The sequence below is a fragment of the Elephas maximus genome, chromosome 3 (assembly GCF_024166365.1).
Source record: "Elephas maximus indicus isolate mEleMax1 chromosome 3, mEleMax1 primary haplotype, whole genome shotgun sequence".
Taxonomy (NCBI): Eukaryota; Metazoa; Chordata; class Mammalia; order Proboscidea; family Elephantidae; genus Elephas; species Elephas maximus.
This window is the reverse complement of record NC_064821.1, coordinates 97,961,918-97,977,558: the sequence shown is the minus strand read 5'-3', so window position 1 is coordinate 97,977,558 and position 15,641 is coordinate 97,961,918. Positions and strand designations below refer to the sequence as shown.

At 42.6% G+C, this 15,641-nt stretch overlaps 1 protein-coding gene across 1 annotated transcript in view; it reads right to left on the bottom strand.

Annotated features, from left to right (window-relative positions):
- The window catches only part of ACOT11 (acyl-CoA thioesterase 11), a 75,720-nt gene extending 70,379 nt beyond the window's left edge, over positions 1–5,341 (bottom strand). Inside the window, exon 1 of the mRNA XM_049879341.1 lies at positions 5,168–5,341. The gene's annotated coding sequence lies outside the window, so the exon portion shown is untranslated. The remainder of the gene's footprint in view (positions 1–5,167) is intronic.
- Between the last annotated feature and the right edge of the window lie 10,300 nt (positions 5,342–15,641).

The window sequence follows — 15,641 nt, the reverse complement described above, 5'->3', positions numbered from 1 at the left end:
TGTGTGTTTTCTTTGTACATGTTGAATTTTATGTTTGTTGCATAACTCCTGTCATATTAGTTTCTAGGGCTCCTGTAACAAACTGCCACAAAGTAGGTGGCTTATAAGAACAGGAATTTTTCATGTCATAACTCTGGAGACTCAGAGTTCAAAATAAAAGTGTTGATTCCTGTGTTGATTCTTGTAACTGTGCTGATTCCTTTTGAGTCTCTGAGGGTGTCTTAGGCTGAGTTGTCTAGAGAAGCAAAACCAGTGAAGCTGTATACAAAATACGTAGAGAGATTTACATCAAGGAAATGGCTCCTGCGGTTTTAGAGGCTGCAAAGTTTCAAGTTGTGGATCAGGCTGGAGGCTTCTCTGACTCACATAGCTGTGAAGACTGGAGAACCCAAGACCGGAAGGTGAGACAGCAGGCCTCTGGCTCACAGGCTGACAAATCCCAAGATGGGCAGGTAAGCTGCTAGCTCAAGTCTCAAGAACTGAAAGAGGTCAGATGATCAGAAGCCAGCCTGCAGGATCCAGAGTGACCAAAAGCAAATGAGCTTTGCCAGAAAGTCCAGATATTGGGTGCGGGCCACACCCCAAGGAAATTCCCCTTCAACTTACTGGCTGTGAATAATAAATCTCATCATGGAGGTGATTACATTAAAAAAAAAAAAATGATAGCCTGAAAGGGTGTAAGAGTGGCACTGAGGACTGGGGCAGTCCAGGAGGCTTCCCAGAGAAGGCAGTAGTAGAGTTGGCCTGGAGGTTGAATGGATTTGGATAGGCTGAGAAGAAGGGTGAGGTAGAAGGCCTAACAAGAACAGAGCAGGATGCAGTCTAAGGCAGTGAGGAGCCTCGCCTAGATTGTAAAAGCTCGGACCCTGTCGTGGAGGACCTTGAATGCCAGGCAAGGGGGCTTGGGTATTAAGGAGCCTCTGAGAATGAGAAATGTGATTGACACGATGGAAGCCATGTGAGGTGATCAAGGCAGGTGTCATGAGACTCCCTCCAGACTGGTAGGGAAACCAGCTCAGAGAGCAGACAGCTCATCCCACTGGATCCTTAAGAAAACCTTGACAGGCCTGCAGGCAGGGCATATTCAGGGTCCTCACTATGCAGATGATGAAATGGGAGTCAGAAACAAACCAGGAATTATAGGTGGGTCACCAGGACCCCAACCCTACCCTGTCTCCAGAGGACCATACATCTTAGACTCACTGGACTCAGAGTCCTAGAGAAGAGCCCTTAGATCAACTGGTCCAGTGTCCCCATGTTGCTATTACCAGCTGCTGTTGAGTCAATCTGACTCATGGTGACCGCATGTGTTTCAGAGCAGAACTGCACTCCGTAGAGTTTTCAATGGCTGTGACCTTCAAAAGTAGATCACCAGACCTTTCTTCCAAGGTGCCTCTGGGTGAATCCAAATAGCCAACCTTTTGGTTAGCAGCTGAGCTCCTAACCATTTGCACCACCCAGAGCACCTCCCCCATGATGATTAAATTGAGGCCCAGGGATAGAAAATTAGCCACCAGGGCCATACAACAAGGAAGCTGTCCAGAATCACCTCCTCTGACCTCAAGTCCAGAGCTCTTTCCCCCACCCCCACAAGACATAAAATGCAGGGAGACTTCAGTTAGGTTTATACAAGGACTTCCAGTAAGGCTGAATCAATCTTACCTCAGAAACAAGCACCAGAAGACGCCTAGATCTCTCGGCAGAGGCCCCTTCAGCCCACAAAGGTCTCTGTCTTCTTTGAGCTATTTGTCACGGCACTGACTCCTGTGCTGTACTGACTTCATTTGCTCTGCATGATCTGTTACTCCAGTGGATATTTCCATGGGTGTCTAAATCTCCTTTCCAACTTGCCTGGGAGCCCTCTGAAGGGCTCTGGTCCCTGCGTCCCCCGACCAGAACTTCGGTCATGGCCTTGAGTGCAGGAGGTATGAAACACATGGAAAAGCAGATCAAGAAGAGGTCTTAGTGATAGCTAGGTCTATGGTTCTCAAACTTGAGCCTGCATCAGAACCTCCCAGGGGGCTTATTAAAATATAGATTACCGGGCCCCATCCCAAGAGTTTCTTATTCAGTGGATCTGAAGTGAAGCCCAAGAATTTGCATTTCTAACAAGATCCCAGTGCTCACGCTGCTGGTCCAGGGACTACACTTTGAGAACCAGTGAGCTAGGTCAACTCTCCCATTTTAATGCTGGGAAGAACAAGGCCCAGAGATTTTAAAGACAGCACTTGACATCACCACCATCCTTGTCACTGTCATTTCTTGAGCCCTTCCCATATGCCCAGTATCTTGCTAAGATGTTATCGGTTTTGGGCCTCATGGCAGCCCTAAAACCAAAAAAAAAAAATGGCAGCCCTAAGAGATTATTATTCTCCTACAGAGAATACAGAGGTCAACGGTATGAAGTCAGTTGCCCAAAGTCACACAGTTGGTAAGGGTTAGCACCAGGATTTGAACGCTGATCTACATGTGGAGCCCATGAGTTTGACTACCACTCTACACATCCTGCTTACAGCTTATGCTGACCTGCCAAGAAGCAAGGCTCAAACTTCTCTGAACCAACACCAGTTGCTTGTGAGTCGATTCCAACTCATAGAGAACCCATGGATTGAAGAGTAGAACTGTCCTCCATAAAGTTTTCAAGGCTGTGACCTTTCAGAGGCATATCGCCGGGCCCTTCTTCTGAGGCAACTCTGGGTGGATTGGAACTGCCAAACTTCCAATTAGTAGTCAAGTGCTTAACTGCACCATCTTAGAGTCGGAATCAACTGGACAGAAACTGGTTTGGGCTTTTTCTTTTTTTTTTTTTTGTTTAGGGACTCCTTGAACTTCTCTAGAGGCTCCCCATCCAGCAGGCCCATTTCCTGTGTGAAATGAGCTTGTTGTGCCCTCAGCCCAAAGGCCCAGCCCTCATCTTGACCTCCAGTTCCCCATCTAGAAAAAGCCTACCTTGTAAGCCCTGTGAACATGGAGTATTTTCTCCCACAAACACTCCTTTTCCCACATTATATCCTTTTTCATCTGGCCCCACAGGACCTTCCTGGCTGTAGGACAAATATCTGCTAATTCTATAGGCCTATGTCCCAGTTCTATACCCTCCCTTCCACTCCCCTAGCAAAATACAATGAAATGTCCATCTATAGTCCACAATGATAGTGGGTGTCACTGTCAGGCATGGGTCCAACTCCTCCATCAGACTGGGAATTCACAAGGGACCTTATCTGAGTCATCTGAGTCCCCAGCACACGGACTCAGTGACTAAGTGATGAATGAATGAATGAATGAGTGGCGGAGGTGCAGATGAGTGAATAAATAACCAAACTCCCAGGAATTTACTCTGCTGCGATTTTTAGCCTTCCCAGACAGGACCACAGACTCTCTGGGTAGGAGGGAACCTCTGATATCATCCACTCCAACTCAATTTTCAGCACTATCCTAGCTGGACCCTTCTATGGGCCAGAACCTACAGCATCCCCAAACCTACCTCCAGGATTAGAGAGCTCACTCCAGGCAACACTCTGTACAAGTAAAGAGTTCTATAGTTAGAAGGGTCTTGCCATCATCCCATGACCTCCACTTACAGTCCTGGCTCTGGGCCACCAGAATAAGGCGGCTCCCCGAGCCTGTGACAGCCAGCAGAGATGTGGGACCACGTGCACTGTCCTCTGCTGGGCCCTGACCTCCTTGTCCAGATTTATTTCTTCTAATCCTCTCCAGCCGTGAACAGAACTTCTACTGTTCTCTCACACACCTGGGGTCTCCTTTGTTCCTGTTGTTCCCCCCACCCTGCTGTCCGTCCAAGCAGTACACATCCCAACTCTGTCCACCGTCAAGGCCCAGTTCAAACACCACCACTTCTAGGAGGCTTTCTTGGCCTCTCCCAAATGAAAAATGGATCCTTCTTCTCAGGACCCGCCCAACACACACACACACACACACACACACACACACACACACACACTACTCACAGTCCTTTATTTGTCTCTTAGAGCTTTTTCTCTTAAATTGTACTGATTTGTGCTAAATTCTCCTTCTCAGCCTTGAGCAACTGGGCAGCAGAGATGTCATGTCCTTGCATGAGCGTATCCTGTCCCCCTCTCACTCAGTGCTCTGGGCCTTGAACATAGTAGATGCTCAGTAAGTGTCCAGAGAATGAATGAGTGAGTAATTGAATGTGAAAGAACAATGGAACTTGTGTGTGAATGGCAGTAAATGCATATGTAAATGAAGGATCAAAAGAATGAATGAATGCAAGAATGTTGTCATCCCAGTTCTCCAAGCCAAAGACTCCCAGTTCCTTTGGAGGCCCCCTGGGCATGGCATGGCAGAATAAAGGAAGTTGTGAGATAAATGGGGGAGGGGGAACAAAGAAAGGAGGTAGTTCTACCAGCACAAGAGGAAGTGGAGGTGACCTCAATGTTGCTTCAAAGCCAGGCCTCCCTTGTAACTACAGCCCTTTGTGGAGAAGAAACTGGGGCAAGGAGAGCAGTGAGAAGCAGGTTAAAAGGTCCAGGGGAGAGAAGACCCAGCATGGTGGGGATGGAGACAAAGGAATGCCAACCACTCAAGGAGGCCAGGTTCAGATGGATGAGAGAGTATTGGGCCTGTCCAGCCCAGCCCTGAATGCCATCCTACCTAGCTGGGACCCAAAAATACCCTCTCCATCACCACCTCCTCCTGTAAGGGCTACAGCCAGCCCCTCTTTAGCCCAGCTGCTGGGAGTCTGGACCTGACTTCCTAGGTAGAACGCCTGGGTTTGGCTCTTGCCAGGAGTTGCTCACAATACAGGCTGGTGCTACGCCACCCTGCTCCATACCACCCTCAACTGAGCCAGCTTTGCCTGCACCCTCTGGTCTCTGGGTCTTGTGCCCCAGGGTCCTCCCCAGACCCAGTCCCTGCTGCCCGCAGGGTGACCCCAGGCCTCCCACTTCCTGGCGAGAGGCCCGCCCATTCCAGCTCAAGTCCCAGGATGCTTCCTGCCCTAGCCTGCCTAAGCAGGAGTGTGCCAGGCACCACCTGGCAGCATCTGGAATCCAGTCCAGGGCAGGAACAGGTCGGTCTGGGGAGGGTTCTGGGGCCGAGGAGGACCAGGGCAGGAGATTGCAGGAAACATGGACCTTCCGGACAGGAAGGTGGAGGAGGGATTGGCTGGCGACAGGGGACATACCCAAGTCCTGGGAGACTCCGGATCCAGCAGCTTGCAGGGCCGAGGAGGGGCGGCTTGGTGGGGATGTCAGAGAAGTCAGTCCACAGGTTCGGGTCGGAAACAGGCACGTAGGGTCCCAGAACCAAGCCGGATGGGGAGGCTGGAGAGAGGCGCAGGAAGCGGCAGCGCAGCCCAGGCAAAGGCGGGAGCGGCCTGGGGGAGTTCCCGGACGAGTCTGGTCCCCTCCCCTCCCCGCGCAGGTGGAGCAGCGGCGGCTGCCAAGTTTGAAGATCACAAAGGGCCACACCACCCAGGCACTCCGTCCCGCCAAGGGATCCATCCCTCAGCGCTGGGCAGAGGCGGAAACGCCGCCCGGACAAGGCAGGGTCTGAGGTGGAGCGGGAGAGACTCCCTGTCGCCGGGACACCAAAGCCGGCCTCCCTGTTACTGCTAAATCAGCCTCATAGTCTTAAAAGTAATACCTGTTATTCCTTCACACTATTACTGAACACCTGTATACCAAACGCTATGTTGGGATGAGGTTATGCGCAAGACAAACTGCCTGTTGCCCTTATGGGTATTGATTTTGCAGTTGCCTGGAGTCCATTCTGACTCAAGGCGACCCCCTGTGTGTCAGAGGAAAACTGTGCTCCATAGGGTTTTCAATGGCTGATTTTTCTGAAGTAGAGTGCCAGGCCTTTCTTCTGAGGTGCTTCTAGCTAGACTCAAACCTCCAACCTTTTGGTGCGCAGCCTAGCAAGTTAATGGTTTGCACTACGCAGAAAAATTTAAGTGGACACTCAGAAAAGCGCAAAGAAAACGAGTATCAACCATGATCTCTTTACCGCGAAAAACCACTGTTAACATTTTGGGATATGTGCTTCCAGCTGAATTAGAGTTGAAAAATGTAGACACACTGACATGGAGAGAGATGAGAGGCACCCCCTCTCCAAGTCCACATAGTGGTATGTATATGGCACAGTGGTTAAGAGCTCAGCTGCTTACCAGAAGGTCAGCTTTTGGAATCCACCAGCCACTCCTTGGAAATCCTATGGGCCAGTTCCACTGTGTCCTGTAGGGTCAAATCAACTCGGTGGCAACAGTTTTTTTTTATATATGTATATATAACATGATATGGTCAAAGAAGAATTGATGTCTTTGACTTATGGTGTCGGCGAAGAATACTGAATATACCATGAACTGCCAGAAGAGAAACAAATCTGTCTTGGAAGAAGGACAGCCAGAATGCTCATTAGAAGCAAGGGTGTCGAGACTTCATCTCACATACTTTGGACACGTTATCAGGAGGGATCAGTCCCAGGAGAAGGACATCATGCTTGGTAAAGTGGAGGGTCATTGAAAAAGAGGAAGACCTTCAACCAGATGGATTGACACAGTAGCTGCGGCAATGGGCTCACGCATAATGATTGTGAGGATGGCACAGGGCCAGACAGTGTTTTGTTTTATTGTATGTAGGGTCTCTATGAGTCGGAACTGACTCAACAGCACCTAACAACAATGACAACAAGGATTCTGCATGGTCTGGTACCAGAGGAGGTCCATGGGGGACCATGAGTTACCAAACTAGGTGACAACAACCCAGTGATGCCACTGCCTGCACAGCCTTCCTGTGGGAACATCTGGTGGTGTAGCAAAGATGGGAGCTTTCCCCTCTTGACTTTGCTGTGGCCACGCTCTCGGAGCACCATAAAGGCGAGAGCCTCAGGGGCAGGAATGATGAGCACCCCAGGCGTGGGGCATTACAACAGCCTGGGTCGTCGCGTGGACAGACCTTTGGCTCGGTTGCAGCATTAACGGTGGAACCTCAGCTCAGCAAAGGCCCCAGGTGTCAGTCACAGCAAATAACATCCAAGACTGCTTTCCAAGTGCAAGTGAGACATATTTGGGAACACCTAGAAACATACGCGACAGTTGGACTTTGCGGGGAAGGGGAAGTCCCACAAAGCAGGTTGACTCTTCACATGCACGTGAAGTGATTGAAAATTCCATGGCTTGGGTTGGGTGTACCTTAGTAATCAATGAAAAAGGAAGACTGAAAAAGAATTGACACATTCACATTGTGGTGTTGACAAAGAATATTGAATATACGAGGGGAATGAACAAATCTTGGAGGAAGTATAGCCAGAACGCTCCTTAGAAGCAAGCTTACTTTGGACATGTCATTAAAAGGGACCAATCACTGGAGAAAGACATCATGCTTGGTAAAATAGAGGGTCAGCAAAAAAGAGGGAGACCCTCAATGAGATGGATTGACACAGTGGCTGCAGCAATGGGCTCAAATGTAGCAACAATTTGAGGATGGCGCAGGTCTGGGCAACGTTTCATTCTGTTATACACGAGGTCACTATGAGTCAGAGCCGATCCCACTGCACCTAACAACAGGATGGCTCTGGGCTGGCACAAACCATGGCTGAATTTTAATGTAACACTATTTACAATCAGTGAATTCAGATTAACTTAAAAAAAAAAAAAAAAGTGGCCATATTGGATAGCCTGTTTTATAATCTGCTTTTTTTTTGGTAACAGTTATAAATATCTTTCCATAATTTTCATTGCTAGATAGTGTTTCTCTTTATGGATCTACTGGAATTTATTCAACCAATCTCTTTCTTTATTATTTTTGTCATTATAGCTTTGTTAAGGTATACTTTATGTACAATAAATGGCTCATTATTTAAATTATATAATTTGATGATTTTTAACATATATATTCCCTGTGAAAACATCACCACAGCAAGGTTATGAATTCATAATTCCCAAAACTTTCCTCATGTCCCTTTGTAACCCCTCCTTTCTGCCCCCTCCTGCCTACTCTCCCACAACTCCAGGCAAACAATGACCTGCTTTCTGTTGCGCTAGATATGTTTGCATTTTCTAAAATTCTATATACAAGGAATAATAGAGTATGGATTCTTTTTTTGTCTGACTTCTTCCACTCTGCATAATTATTTTGCAACCCATATATTTTGTCATATGTATCAGTAATGTGTTCCTTTTTGTTGCTGAGTAGTATATCATCGTATGAACTTTTGGCTCATTTCTAGTTACCAGCTATTATACAAATACAGCTGGTATGAACATTCCTGTTCAAATCTATGTGTGGGCATATGTTTCATTTCTCTTAGGTGAATACCTAGGAGTGGAATGGCTAGGTCATATGGCAGACGTATGTTTAACTTTTTTAAAACTGCCTAAAGTTTTCAAATTTTCTCATACACTGAGTTATATGAGAATTCCAGTGGCTCCACATCCTTAACACTTGATATCATCAGTCGGTTTAATTTTCGCCATTCTAGTGGATTTATAGTGGTACGTCATTGAGGGTTTAATTTATATTTTCCTATTCACTAATGCTGTTAACCATTTCCTCATGTACTTATTTGCCATGAGCTGTGTATCTTCTTTGGTAAAATGTATATTCAGACTTTTCCTCATTTTTTTAATGAAGTTGGCTTCTTATTATTGAGTCATAAGAGTTCTTTATGTATTCTCAATCAAGTCCTTTGTTGGGTATATGTTTTGCAAATATTTTCTTCAAGTCTGTGGCTTCCCTTGTCATTTTCATAATGGTGCCTTTTGAAGAGCATTTTTTTTTATTTTGATGGAGTCCAATTTATCACTTTTTAAATTTTTTTGTCCTATTTATATGCTTTTTTTTTTTTTTGTCCTATTTAAGAAATCTTTACTAAACCCAAGGTTGCTAAAATTTTCTCCCTTTTTTTCTAGAAGTTTTAGCTCTTACATTTGAACTACAACCTATTTTTAATTAATTTTTGTATATGGTGTGAGGTAGGAGTCAAGGTTTGTTTTTTTTATGTATGGCTATCCAGTTGTTCTGGTACCATTTGTTGAAAAGATTACGCTATCCTTCCTAGAATTGCCTTGGCAGCTTTGTCAAAAGTCAATTGACAAAAATATGTGTGGGTCTATTTTCGGACTTTGTACTTTGTTCTATTGATCTATGTCTATCTTTAAGCCAGTACTACATTTTCCTGACAACTGTAACATATAATAAATCTTGAAATTAAGTAGCTAAGTCCTCCCGCTTTGTTCTTTTTAAAAGCTGTTTTGGCTACTGTAGGTCCTTTGCATTGCTGTATAAATTTTTAGAATCTACTTGTCAATTTTAGTAAAAAAAAAAATCCTGCTTGAATTTTTGGGGATGATGTCAAATCTATAGATCAATTTAGAGAGAATTGACATCTTAATAATGTTGAGTCTTTTGACCCAAGAACACGGTATATCTCTCCATCCTTATAAGGTTTTGTTTTTTTTTTTTTTCTCTCTCTGTGCAATGTTTTGTAGTTTTTAGCTACCAGTTTTGCACATCTTTTGTCAAATTTTTTTCTAAGTACTTCATATATTTACACTATTATAAACGTATTTTTAGTTTCATCTTCAGTCAGAATGTTGCTAGTATGTAGGAATACTGTTGATTTTTTTGTATGTTGATGTTATATCTTGAAACTTTACTAAACTCACTTGTCAGTTCTAGTGGCATTTTTTGTACATTCCTTGAAATTTTCTTCATAGATTATCATGTTGTCTGAAAATGAAAACAGTTCTACTTCTTCTTTTCCAATCTGTATGCTTTTTATGTCTTTGTCTTGCCTCATTGCCCTGGCTAGAAACTCCAGCATGATGTTGAAAAGAAGTGGTAAAAGTTGGACGCCCTTGCTTTGTTCTTGATCTTAGGGAGAGACCACTCAATCTTTCCCCATTAGGTATGTTAAGTATAGGTTTACTGTAGATGTCCTTTATCAGGTTGAGGAAGTTCCCTTCCTTCTGTTCTTGTTTGCTGCAAGTTTGTTGGTTTCTATCTTTTTAATCATGAATGGATACTGGATTTTTGTCAAATGTTTTTCCTGCATCTATTGAGATAATAAGGTTTATCCTTTTTAGTCTGTTAATGCGGTGAATTTGGCTCTGTACTGGGCAACATTTCATTCTATTACACATTTGGTCACTATGAGTTGGAGCCTACTTGATGGCACGTAACAACAACAACAACAATATGATTAATTACATATTGACCCTATAACTCATAGGACCCTCTGTGCAACAGAACAAAACACAACCCAGTCCTGTACCATCCTCATGATAGTTCTTGTGCTTGAGCCCATTGTTGCAACCACTGTGTCAATCCATCTCATCAAGGGTCTTCCTCTTTTTTGCTGACCCTCCACTTTACCAAGCATGATGTCCTTCTCCAGGGACCAGTCCCTCCTGATAACACGTCCGAAGTATGTGAGACGAAGTCTCCTCATCCTTGCTTCTAAGGAGCATTCTGGCTCTCCTTCTTCCAAGACAGATTTGTTGGTTCTTTTGGCAGTCCATGGTATATTCAATATCCGTTGCCAACACCACAACTCAAAGGCATCAGTTGTTTTCCAGTTTTCCTTATTCTTTGTCCAGCTTCCACATGCATCATATAAGGCAATTGAAAACAACGTCGCTTGGGTCAGGCACGCCTTAGACTTCAAAGTGACATCTTTGCTTTTTAACACTTTAAAGAGGTCTTTTGCAGCAGGTTTGCCCGATGCAATGTGTCTTTTGATTTCTTGACTGCTGCTTCCATGGATATTGATTGTGGATCCAAGCAAAATGAAATCCTTGACAACATCAGTATTTTCTGCCTTTATCATGATGTTGATTATTGGTCCAGTTGTAAGGATTTTTGTTTTCTTTCTGTTGAGGTGTAATCCATACTGAAGGCTGTGGTCTTTGATCTTCATCAGTAAGTGCTTCAAGTCCTCTTCACTTTCAGCAAGCAAGGTTGTGTTATCTGCATAACTCAGGCTGTTAATGAGTCTTCCTCCAACCCTGATGCCTTCTTCTTCATATAGCCCAGCTTCTTGGATTATTTGCTCCGCGTACAGATTGAATAAGTATGGTGAAAGGATACAATCCTGACGCATACCTTTACTGACTTTAAACCATGAAGTATCACCTTGTTCTGTTCAAATGACTGCCTCTGGTGTATGTACAGGTTCCTCATGAGCACAATTAAGTGTTCTGGAATTCCTGTTCTTCACAATGTTATCCATGATTTGTTGTGACCCGCACAGTTGAATTCTTTTGCATAGTCAATAAAACACAGGTAAACATCTTTCTGGTATTCTCTGCTTTCAGCCAGAACCCACCTGGCATCAACAATGATATCCTTGGTTCCACATGCTCTTTAGAATCCAGCTTGAATTTCTGGCAGTTCCCTGTCGATGTACTGCTGCAACCATTTTGAATAATCTTTAGCAAAATTTTGCTTGCTAGTGATATTAATGGTATTGTTCAATAATTTCCACATTCGTTTGGATCATCTTTCTTGGAATAGGCATACATATGGATCTCTTCCAGTCGGCTGGCCAGGTAGCTGTCTTCCAAATTTCTTGGCATAGACTAGTGAGGACTTCCAGCACTCCCTCCATTTGTTGAAACATCTCAATTGGTATTCTGTCAATTCCTGGAGCCTCGTTTTTCATTAATGTCTTCAGTGCAGCTTCGACTTCTTCCTTCAGTACCATCGGTTCTTGATCATATGCTACCTCCTGAAATGATTGAACATGGACCAATTATTTTTGGTACTGTGACTCTGTGTATTCCTTCCAACTTCTTTTGATGCGTCTTTCATCGATCGGTATTTTCCACATTAACCCGTTGCCATCAAGTTGATTCCAACTCGTAGTGACCTTATAGGACAGAGTAGAACTGCCCCATAGAGTTTCCAAGGAGCACCTCGTTGATTCAAATTGCCAACCTTTTGGTTAGCAGCCGTAGCTCTTAACTGCTACGCCACAAGAGTTTCCATTTCCCTCCCCTAGAATCCTTCAACATTGCAACTCGAGGCTTGAATTTTTTCTTCCGTTCTTTCACCTTGAGAAATGCAGAGCATGTTCTTCCTTTTGACTTTTCTAACTCCAGGTCTTTGCACATATCATTATAATACTTTACTTTGTCTTCTCGAGCCATCCTTTGAAATCTTCAGTACAACTCTTTTACATCATCATTTCTTCCGTTCGCTTTAGCTACTCGACATTCAAGAGCAAGGTTCAGAGTCTCTTCTGACATTCATTTAGGTCTTTTCTTTCTTTCCTGAGTTTTTACAGACCTCTTGCTTTCTTTGTGTATGATGTCCTTGATGTCCTTCCACAACTTGTCTGGTCTTCATTTATTAGTGTTCAATGCATCAAATCTATTCTTGAGATGGTTTCTAAATTCCTGTGGAATATACTCAAGGTCATACTTTGGGTCCTGAAGCTTGTTCTAATTTTCTTCAGCTTCAACTCAAACTTGTGTATGAGCAATTGAAGGTCTGTTCCACAGTTAGCCTTGTTCTGACTGATGATATTTAGTTTTCCATCGTCTCTTGCCATAGATGTAGTCAGTTTGTTTCCTGTGTATTTCATCTGGCAAGTTCCATGTATATAGTCCCCACTTACATTGTTGAAAAAGGTATTTGCAATGGAGAAGTCATTGGTCTTGAAAAATTCTATCATGCAATCTCTGGTGTCATTTCTATCACCAAGGCCATATTTTCCTGCTACTGATCCTTCTGTGTTTCCAACTTTTGCATTCCAATCACCAATAATTATCAATGCATCCTGATTGCATATTAGATCAATTTCAGATTGCACAAGCTGGTAAAATCTTCAATTTCTTCATTTTTGGCCTTAGTGGTTGGTGCATAAATTTGAATAATAATTGTATTAACTGGTCTTCCTTGTAGATACATGGATATTATCCTATCACTGACAGCAGTGTATTTCAGGATAGATCTTGAAATGTTCTTTTTGATGATGAATGTGACGCCATTCTTCTTCAAGTTGTTATTCCTGGCAGAGTAGGCCATATTATTGTCTGATTCAGAATCTCCATTACCAGTCCATGTCACTCCACTAATGCCTAGGATATTGATGTTTATGCATTTCATTTCATTTTAGACAATTTCCAATTTTCCTAGATTCATGCTTCGTACATTCCACATTCTGATTATTAATGGATGTTTGCAGCTGTTTCTTCTCATTTTGAGTAGTGCCACATCAGTAAGTGAAGTTCCCAAAAGCTTGACTCCATCCACGTCATTAAGGTCACTGTACTTCGAGGAGGCAACTCATCCCCAGTCATCTTTTGAGTGCCTTCCAATCTGAGGGGCTCATCTTCTGGCACTATATCAGACAATGTTCTGCTGTTATACATAAGGTTTTCACTGGCTAATTTTTTCCGGAAGCATACCACCAGGTCCTTCTTCCTAGCCTGTCTTAGTCTGGAAGCTCAGCTGAAACCTGTCTGCCACGGGTGATTCTGCTGGTATTTGAATACCAGTGGCAGAGCTTCCAGCATCACAGCAACACACAACCCCATATTGCATGACAAACTGACAAACACAGGAGTGTAAGCTTGATTCATTTAGGAGTGTTAAACCAACTTTGCATTCCTGAGATAATGTATCATATAGTGACATAATTTACTTTTTATATATTGTTGGTTTTGATTTGTTAAGATTTTGTTGAGAGTGGCTTCTTAGTTCAAGTAGATACACGAGACTAAATGAGCATCCCCTGTCCAGAGATGAGATGAGAAGGCAGAAAGGGATAGGAGCTGGATGAATGGACACAGGAAATCCGGGGTGGAAAGGGGGAGTGTGTTATCACATTATGGAGATAGCAACTAGGGTCACATAACAATATGTATATAAATTTTATATGAGAAACTAACTCAAACTGTAAACTTCCACCTAAAGCATAATAATAAATAAATTTTTGTTAAGAATTTTCAGATCTATGGTCATTATGGATATTGTTCTGCAAATTTCTTTCTTTGTAATATCTTTATCTGGTTTCGATATAGACGTAATGCTGGCCTCCTGGATGACTTGGGAAGTGTTCTCTTCACTTATCTGGAAGATTTTTTGAATTGCTGTTATTTCTTCCTTCAATGTTTGGCAGATTTCATCGGTGAAGCCATTAGTGAAGCCATGTACAGTTGCCTTTAGGAAAAGCTTTTTAACTACACATTAAATTTCTTTAATAGATCCAGAGATATTCAAGTTATTTATCTCTTATTGAATGAGCTTTGGTACTTCATATCTGTCTCCATTTCATCAAAAATTTTCAAATTTGTTGCCATAAAGTCATTTATAATATTCTTTTATTATCTAGCTAATGTCTGTAGAATCTGAAGTGTTTTCTCTATCCTTTCTGAGATTCCTAATTTATTTCTTCTCTCTTTATCCTGATCAGCCTGGACAGAAGTTAATCGATTTTATTAATCTTCTCAAAGTACCAAATTTTTACTTTATTGATTTTTTTCTATTTTTTTCTTTTCTATTCATTAATTTCTGTTCTTATTTCCTTTCTTCTTACTTAGGGTTATGTTTGCTTTTCTTCTTGACCCATGGGCTATTGAGAAGAATATTTTGCCTTCAAATATTTGGGAATTTTCTAGATATCTTTCTGTTATTGCTTTCTAATTTAATTTCATGTAGTCAAAGAACATACTCCATATGATTGGAATCCTTTTAATATTGATACTTTTTTAATGGCACAGAATATAGTCTATCTCATTTGCACATGAAAAGAATATGTATCTTACTGTTGCTGAGTAGACTGTTCTATAAATGTTAATTAGATCAAGTTGGTTGAGAGTGTTATTCAAATCATCTATATCCTTATTGATTCTTTGTCTAGGTGTTCTACCAAATATTGAAAGAGAAGTTTTAAAATCTTAAGCTATAATTGTGGATTTGTCCTTTTCTCTTTGTAATTCTATCAGGTTTTTCTCCACACATTTTGATGCTCTGTTATGAAGTGAATAACCATTTAGAATTGCTATAGTTGGTTGTATTCTTTCACCATACCTATTTAATCTGTATGCTGAACAAATAATATGAGAAGCTGGACTATATGAAGAAGAACAGGGCATCCGGATTGGAGGAAGACTCATTAACAACCTGTGTTATGCAGATGACACAACCTTCCTTGCTGAAAGTTAAGAGAACTTGAAGCACTTACTAATGAAGATCAAAGACCACAGCCTTCAGTATGGATTACACTTCAACAGAAAGAAAACAAAAATCCTCACAACTGGGCCAATGAGCAACATCATGATAAATGGAGAAAAGATTGAAGTTGTCAATGATTTCATTTTACTTGGATCCACAATCAATAGCCATGGAAGCAGCAGTCAAAAAATCAAAAGACGCGTTGCATTGGGCAAATCTGCTGCAAAGGACCTCTTCAAAGTGTTGAAGAGCAAAGATGTCACCCTGAAGACTAAGGCACGCCTGACCCAAGCCATGGTATTTTCAATCACATCATATGTATGTGAAAGCCGGACAATGAATAAGAAAGACCAAAGAAGAGTTGACGCCTTTGAATTCTGGTGTTGGCGAAGAATATTGAATATACCATGGACTGCGAAAAGAATGAACAAATCTGTCTTAGAAGAAGTGCAAACAGAATGCTCCTTAGAAGCAAGG